We start from the raw sequence: 9366 nt of genomic DNA, 5'->3' as shown, positions 1-9366 counted from the left end.
ATATGGCCCAACGCCTATTCGCTTGAACCCGCCAAGTTGAATCATTGGCGGCTGAAGTGATAAGTCTCAAACAGGAGATCAGAGGGCTCAAGCATGAGAATAAACATTTGCACAAGCTCGCACATGACTATGCTACAAACATTAAGAGGAAGCTCGACCAGCTGCAGGAATCTGATAGTCAGATTTTACTTGATCATCAGAGGTTTGTGAGTTTGTTCTAAAGGCATTTATTGCCTTCGTCTTCTGGGGCTGTACCGCGTAATGAAGCTCCAAATGATCAATCTTCGGTGCCTCATCCTTCTGGGGTTCTGCCTAGTACTGAGGCTCCGAATAATCACCCTCTGGTGCCTCATCTTTCTGGGGCTCTACCAACTGCTGAAACTTCTCCTGAGCAACATTTGTGAAGGCTCCCTCTTGTTTGTTTATTTTGATTCATGTATATGTACATATTTGTAACTTATCGGAGATATTAATAAACAAGCTTTGCTTCATTTCAACGTATTGTCTTAAATACACCAAGACCTTCTTCACTAAGTTCTTTGAATTTTTCCTTTTGTTGAATCTTGTATGTTGAACCTTTACGAGTGAAACATGTAGGTTGAGGTAGTGCTCCCTTAATTTTCCGAGTGAGGAAAACTTCTCGGTTAGAGACTTGAAAAAATCCAAGTCACTGAGTGGTCGTGAAACTTTCGAGTATCAAGGTGCATTAGCATATGGTAGGAGTCCCCCAAGTCTCCAGTCGAGGGAGTTGACGAAGGAGGTGTCTTGCTAGTAGCCAAGTTTCCAAAGTAACAAAACTTCACCATTTTCCTTTCTAAGTGGTAGCCCAAAACTCCTCCTTCATATATATTTGTTATGAAAGTTGTTAGGCCCAAAGAAGAGGAGGCCTAGGCAATCATTTTTTTTTTTAATTTTTGAATTTTCGAATTTTCGAATTTCTAAATTTTCGAATTTCTGAATTTTTTAATATCGAATTTCCGAAATATATATATATATATATATATATATATTAAGCTTTATAGGTGAAGCTTTGTAGGTGAAGCTTTGAGGTTGAAGTTTTGTTGGGTACCATGAATTGATTTTGTTTCACACTATCTTGATCAAGATAGTGTGAAGCTTTTGTGTTGAAGCTTTGTAGGTGAAGCTTTTGTGGTGGAGGAAGCTTTTGTGGTGGGGGAAGCTTTTGTGGGTGAAGCTTTTGTGGTGGGGGGAAACTTTTATGGGTGAAGCTTTTGTTGGTGAAGCTTTTATGGGTGAAGCATTTGTAGGTGAAGCTTTTGTGGTGGGTGAAGCTTTTGTGGTGGGTGAAGCTTTTGTTGGTAAAGCTTTTATGGGTGAAGCTTTTGTAGGTGAAGCTTTTGTGGTGGGTGAAGCTTTTATGCATGAAGCTTTTGTAGGTGAAGCTATTGTGGGTGAAGCTTTGGAGTTGAAGCTTTGTAGGTGAAACCTTGGAGTTGAAGTTTTTGTTGGGTACCATGAATTGATTTTGCTTCACACTATCTTGATCAAAATAGTTTGAAGCTTTTGAGAATTTGTAGTTGTCCTTCATTGATGAAGCTTTGTTGGGTACCACGAATTGATTTTGATTCACACTATCTTGATCAAGAGTGTGTGAAGCTTTTGAGAATTATGGTTGAACTCCTTTGATGAAGCTTTTGTTGGCACCATAAATTGGTTTTGCTTCATACTGTCTTTATCAAGAGTGTGAAACTTTTGAGAATTATGGTTGCCCTTCATTGATGAAGCTCTTATTGGCACCATAAATTGGTTTTGCTTCACACTATCTTGATCAAGAGCGTGAAGCTTTCTACGAGTTGCAGTGTTTGCATTGTTACAAAGGAGAAATGTCTGAAGCAGATGCAAGAGGGCTAAATAGCTTGATCTTCGTATGTCATGCACTGAAGTTGTTGTTGGCTTGCAATAAGACTTTATTGGTGACTATAACTCTTGTTGGGCATAAGTGTTCTCCTAGTTGAGTTGTCAAGCTTGAGGGTTTTTGGTTATTTGTGAATGCTAGAAGTTCACATGTACAAGTTGTACCACTCGTCTTCTGGTAGGTGGAATGAATGGTGAATTGCTTTCATCACTTGGTTGCTGGTACGAAGATGAGTTCCTTCGTCACCTTTCATCACATTTCATCATCTGGTTGGTGGCACGAGGATGAGGTCCTTCTTCACCTGGTTGATAGCATGAATGGCTAGTTGCCAAATGATATTATAGTGCGGGTTGTACATTTCATCACCTGGTTGGTGGCATGAAAGAGAGTACGGATTGTACATTTTATCACCTGGTTGGTGGCATGAAGGAGAGTACGGGTTGTACATTTCATCACCTGGTTTGTGGCATGAAGATGAGTTCATTCTTCACCTAGTTGGTGGCATGAGTGGCAAGTTGCCAAATGATATTAGAGTACTGGTTGTACATTTCATCACCTGGTTGGTAGCATGAATGAGAGTACGGGTTGTACATTTCATCACCTGGTTTGTGGCATGAAGATGAGTTCCTTCTTCACCTGGTTGGTGGCATGAATGACAAGTTGCCAAATGATATTAGAGTACGGGTTGTACATTTCATCACCTGGTTTGTGGCATGAAGGAGAGTACGGGTTATACATTTCGTCACCTGGTTGGTGGCACGAAGATGAGTTCCTTCTTCACATTTCATCACCTGGTTGGTGAGAATAAGGGCAAGGTGTCGAGACACATTGTAGCAAGTGTCGAAGACACAAAGTATGTAGAACCCTTTTGAAGCACAGTTGGCTTATGTATGGATGTGTTGGAATGTATGATGTTTATGTATGAATGTGTTGGAATGTATGATGTTTATGTATGAATATGTTAGAATGTATAATGTTTATGTTGATTGATATGAGTGATGCTTATGAATGTTTTGCTATGCATGATGGGATCCATGCTTTTGATATGTGAATCATGTTGGTTGTAATATTTAGTATCACATACTTTGTGTCAAAGTACGCATGTTGAAGCTCTAAGTTGGAGTATAAGGGTAGGTCACCATAGACCAAGTGTTCCAGTGCTAGGAACGCAAAAGACTTAGAAGAAGTTGTCTGAATTCCTTCTTCTTTAAATATTTGCCGAATGGCTTGTGTGACAAAAGATCTCAAGCGATTGAGAGTCAAAACATTTGTAATGTGTATGCCTTCTTATAACTGTATTTCCTTCAGTACCTAGTCCTCCGCTTTGAAAAAGTAAGGCTTGGCCCCGTAGTCATAATAGTCGACGATACGTTCACCCCTGGTTGTTTTGATACAAACTTTTATCCCTCTTGTTGTAATGGGCTTACTGAGAGTAAAAATCCTTCCTCTTACCAAGAGACAGATACGTTTGGTGACTTAGCAAGTAGCTAAATGAGGCAGAAGATGATGCAATGGTGTCTGAATGACCAATATCTCCTTACTTGGTAGAACTTGACTTCCACTTCCCATTTGTTGATAGGGGTTAACCATATAGGGGTTCCCTTGGTATGTCCTTGCTTTGGCGGTTGCGTGGTTGTAAGCATGTGCCATCACCTGAGAGTAAGTCTTCCAAGTGTTGGCATTGATCATGTACTTAAAGAAACAATCACGTAGGCCTACCGTGAAGGCCTTGAGGGCAATCTTGTCATCTGCCTCAGCGCAGCGAGAATACTCATGGCTGAAGCGACCGGCATACTCTTGTAGTGATCCGTTCGACTTTTGACGAATAGTGTACAAGTCATCTGCAGAATGCAAGAGATCGGTCTGGAAAATGTGTTGAGAGACAAACAGTTTCCTCAATTCCTCAAATGAGTCTACTGTCTCAAGTGGAAGACGGCAATACCAATTTAGAGCTCCGCCAAAGAGGGTGGAAGGGAAGAGAAGACATCGTTCTTCGTCGGTGTGCATCCGATATGCCATGGTGGACTCAAAGAGGTTAAGGTGTTCAATTGGGTCCTCCCTTCCAGTATAGAGTTGTAAACCAAGCTTTTGTTTTATCTTCGCTTGAATGGGGTGTCGAGAATCCTTCTTGTGAGAGGGCCAGGCCTGGGTTGGTTCCAGTCAGGTATATCGGCCTGACGTTCGGCCTTCAACTTGTTTACTTCCTCAAGGAGCTGTAAGACAAGGGGGTTTTGAGTGGAGTCATGTACCACTGAAATTTTCTTTCGTAAGTCTTCATTGCCTCTTGGAAGTAGGAAAGTTTGAGTAAGGGCGTGTGGTTTTTTCTTGGACTCGCCGTACTGACTTCTAGGGTGAGTCTGTCAGAATACTTCAGAGTCCCTCGTACCTTCATGTTCCTCTGGGACCTGTCGTTCCTTCCCTAGATTTGCAGCTGGCCTGGGTTGTGGGAGGGGACCGAGTCTTTTAGAAACCCTTGGGTCATTGATCTTCGAGCATAAATGGAGGGGATTCTCTCGACGTTGCTTTAGGAAGTTTCGGCAGTCACGATAAACGGCTTTCGATCCTTCCAACCCTTCTGCAGGGAGGTGTCTTCCTCCACTTCTTCTACTTCAGGTCGTAGCATCTGGGTTGAGAGAAGTCTCATGTTGATCAATGTTTTGATGATTAGCTCACTCCTCATCAGGAATACCCATGTCGAAGGGAGGTGACCCTCCGTGTTGGGGGGCACCCAGATGATGGTTGATGTCCACAGGGGCAACGAGCTCGCATGTTTGAGTACGCCTAGTTTCATGGAGCTTCTCATACTGCTCCTGGAGGACCTCATTCTTCATTGCTATCTTGTTATTCTGAGCTTCTAGCTCATCGACTTTAGCTTGAAGAGCAACCCTCTTTCCTTCCTTCTTTTGTTGCTTCGCACTAGGTGCAAGAGGGGTGTCATTATGTGTGTTGTGGCTTCCTTCGCTCCCCATGTTGGAGAGGGATGCCTGGTCAAAAAAGAGTGTACGAATGGTGGAAACCAGCTTGGCAAAGCTGAAAAGAGTGGGAATAAGTGTCGTTTCCACAGACGGGGCTAAATGTTAATGCACAAAATCAGTGAGGACTTTGGTACAACATAAATTGTTAAGTTTGTGACCTTCACTAGATTGCTCCGGTCACTAGTGTGGATAAGTATGTAAATGGATAAAGACAGGGAAGCAAACACAAGATGTACGTGGTTCACCCAGATTGGCTACGTCTACGGAGTAGATGAGTTCTCATTAATTGTGAAGGGTTTACACAAGTACATAGGTTCAAGCTCTCATTTTGTGAGTACTAGTGAATGATTTAGTACAAATGACATTAGGAAATATTGTGAGAGAATGATCTCTATTTATAGAAGAGAATTTCTAGTTTCATTCTGACATTGACACGTGTCGTGTTGTGATTAGCTTCTAATGTTGACACGTGTCGCACTATGATTGGCTTTTGATGTCGACACGTGTCGCGCTGTGATTAGCCTCCTGGTTTGAGGGAAACTCTTCTGGGTCCTTGACAATATAACGTTAACCGGTGCTCAGTAGTTTCAGGATTGGTCAAGTATAGTATAAATGCATCTCATAAAAAGAAGCCATGCTTCACCTCATATGGACAAAATCTATACATTTCTCAAAAATCCCGGATTATCAAATGAATACAGAAAGGAGGATGTTTCCAATTTGTATACGTGTGCACGAAGGGTCTCAATATTTTTCGAACCAGTTCAAAACAATTATAAGATCTTCTTTATTTGAAGAAAAGAAGATGAACATAAGGGTATAATCGTCCAATGGTTAATGTGACTTGACATAATTAGTGTAAGAAGGGTCTCGTGTCAAGGTCACGATCGTCCAATGAGGTTAATTTGGGCCCAAGAAATCCCTTTGCACAATTCACACCACATTGCCAGTTGTGGGCCCCCGGGGAAGTTGTGGGCAATTAAATTCGACCAAGTAGTCCACTAGCATTGGCAGTAGGAAGTGAGAAATTTTCAAAACCGAGAGAGACAACCTTGGCCCTTCAGTCGCGACTCAGTCGGTTGTGTACATGGTGAAAGAAACGTGTAATTCTGACAAAGAGTAGTGAAATTTGTAATTCTGACAAAGAGTAGTGAAATTTGAAACACTATGATTTGATATGCTTAGAGAATTCGTGACTTGTAAATTTGGACTGACACTCGAATTCATGACGTTAAGAGGTAATGACAAAACTATATTTTATTTTTTATGCATGTTTACTTTCTATTCGACCACACGGAACGATAAAAAACATTGCTTACAATTGGAAAACGATATGTTTATTTAATTTGGATATTTTTTGTTGTTGTTGAAATGAAAGAAATGTGAACAGTTTACGCCATTGAGTGACGCGTGTGTTGATCAAGAACATTTTAATGAAACCAAATGGACTCATTCATGACCTCTTTATCACCGATTATAACTGTGGTCTGATTGGATGAGTTCCCTAACATTTACCATCACATATGTGTTGTAGCAATATTAGAAAATATGAAAATCACACAAGAATTTCAATAATAATAACAATCATAAAGAAATTCAAAACATCAATTATATATGAGATTAGTTGAACAACTAGAGAGAAAATAAAAAATACTGACAAACTTGGAAATTGAGACTTGCATAAATGCAATGTCCTAAAGACATAATTTCGCCCATACTCTTGTACTTGTAGTTCAGTAGGCCTCTGTCTTATATGATTCAACAATCTATAATCCAAAGTTAAAACACCTCAATCTTTGGAATCTGGCGAACTTCATATATTCCATACTCTCAAGACACGACTCGGATTTTGACTAACAAAGAATAAAAGACATTGGAGAAAACTCTTTTCTTCAGTCTATTAGATATGTGGGATGTTTGAGTTTATATAGAACTCAAGCCACCCTTTTTGAAATATTGTGATTGTTGCTTAAAGTTCCAACGAACAGACGCAACTCATGAATTTGAATTCAACTATGACACATGACTCTTATTTTTCATTCACATAAAAATTAAAAATTAAAATATTAATTATAATATATAATTTCCAACAATATGAAAATTCAGAAAATTACGAGCTTAACATTACAATCCATTGTAATTCGATACCTAAAAACAATAATTATATCTGATAGAGTGATTTTTGATTACCAAACACCTAATTTTCACTTTTATGAGTTACCTACCAGGGTAGCTAACTTGGTAACGTTTTTTTTTTTTTTTTTGAGAGTTTTAATGAAGTTTACGGTACTGTTCACTTTAAAGAAAAATCATATTTTTACACTAAAAAGACAAACATGGTACTATTTGTGGAGCCAAAAATATTCGCTAGGCGACACGTGGACTTTTGGACAAAAGAGGACAAAAATACCCTCGAAGCATACAAGGATTCCTACGCGCGAGCAGTGGGCAATCATCTTTCAATCAAGTCAAAAGTGCCCAAAAAAGGTAACAATTAAAAACCTCTCTCATCAAATCCTTTCTATAAGGTATTTCCCAAAACCTAGTATTTTCTATTTCATTATTTAGCTAATCAATTAGCTAAATAATATAAACCTACCATATCTCCTAAAATCACCCAATTAATAGCCAAAAACCGGCCCCCACTATTCACATCCTCATCTTTCCCATTTTCCTTATTAAAATAATAATTCATTTTTATAACCACCCATTTATTATTTTCATATTTAATTAGCCAATAAATTGGCAAATTAAACATGAAATTAACCCCCACAAAAACCCTATGGTTGGCTACTATTATTCAAAATAGGGCAAACCCTAACTCTATAAATAAACACATATTCTCACCAAAAATTCATTCCAACTCTCTCACAAAAAATCACAAATACTCTAAACACTATTTCTCTCTAAAATTCTAACTTTGGCATCGGAGGTTCTTCGGCCAAAGCCCCCCCCATTCATCGTGGGCACGTGAGGCTCTTGGCCTTAACCTAAGGTGCTAGTTGTTTTGTAGGTGCAAAATCGTCCAAGATCGAAGAGGAGAAAATTTGCATCCACAAATTGGTGCTTTCATTGAGAGTTGAAATCCATACTTGTAGAAGACTCTCGCACAAAAAGGTTTTTTCTTTATTTTCTAGTCCATTTGAATATTTTTCATACGTTCTTATTATTAGAATTTTTTACTTGCAAAGGTTCTTTGATAAAACGTATAAGCAAAATATAATGGCTAGAAATTTAGAAAATTCCACAAGTGAAAATTCTAATGTTCAAGAAATGGGATTGCGGAGATCCGTGAGGCTAAATGCGACAATAAGGGGAGCGGCATCATCATCACGAGCTTCCACCATGGGAACCACCGTGATGGCTACCTCGGTAGCCACCCGCGGCGAGGTCCATGGTGCCTTCACCACGGCCACCATGGGAACCACCGCTGTGGCTACTTCGGTAGCCACTCGTGGCGAGGTCCATGGAGCCTTCACCACGGCCCGGAGATCCGTGAGGCAAAATGCGACAATAAGGGGAGCGGTATCATCACCACAAGCTTCTACCATGGGAACCACCGTGGTGGCTACCTCGGTAGCCACCCGCGGCGAGGTCCATGGTGCCTTCACCACGGCCACCATGGGAACCACCGCGGTGGCTACTTCGGTAGCCACTCGTGGCGAGGTCCATGGAGCCTTCACCACGGCCCGAGCCGTGCCATCCAAGGCTCACGGTACCAAGACCACGATCCAAGCCGTGCCATCCAAGTTTACGTGGACCCAAGCCCAAGCCTCGCATTCACATGCACCGCGCATTGAGCAGCCTGTTCCCGTGATCCAGCCTGCTCCCGTCAAGCAACCCACTCTCACGGCCCAACCTGCTCCTGCCGAGCAGCCTGCTCTCGTGACACAGCATGCTCCCGACGAGCAGCCCACTCCCGTGGCCCAGCCTACTTTCGTCGAGCAGCCCACTCCGGTGGCCCAGCAGGCTGCATGCTCCTGCCAAGCAGCCTGCTCTGGTGACCCGGCCTGCTCCCGGCGAGCAACCCACTCCCATGGCCCAGCCTGCTGCCCACTCCTGTGGCCCAGCCTCCTCCTGCCAAGCAGCCTGCTCTGGTGACCCGGCCTGCTCCCGGCGAGCAACCCACTCCCATGGCCCAGCCTGCTTTCGTCGAGCAGCCCACTCCGGTGGCCCAGCCTGCTCCTGCCAAGCAGCCCACTCCGGTGGCCCAGCCTGCTCCTGCCAAGCAGCCTACTCTCGTGACCCAGCCTGCTCCCGACGAGCAACCCACTCCCGTGGTCCAGCCTGCTTCTTTCGAGCAGCCCACTCTCACGACCCAGCCTACTCCTGTGGCTTTCCAAGCAGCCCAAGTCGGCCCAAGACTATCTCAACCATCCGGACCTACCATCGAGCCGGGGGCATTCTCACCACATTTTTTCACGGATTTGACATTTCCCAACTCAAATCTCGCACCCGGAGTCTACCACCTTTCCACTGCCCAAGGAGGCGCATTCCTTCCAAGCTCTTCCAATC

This window comes from Malus domestica, chromosome 17 (genome assembly GCF_042453785.1).
Source record: "Malus domestica chromosome 17, GDT2T_hap1".
Taxonomy (NCBI): Eukaryota; Viridiplantae; Streptophyta; class Magnoliopsida; order Rosales; family Rosaceae; genus Malus; species Malus domestica.
This window is presented reverse-complemented; position numbering follows the sequence as displayed.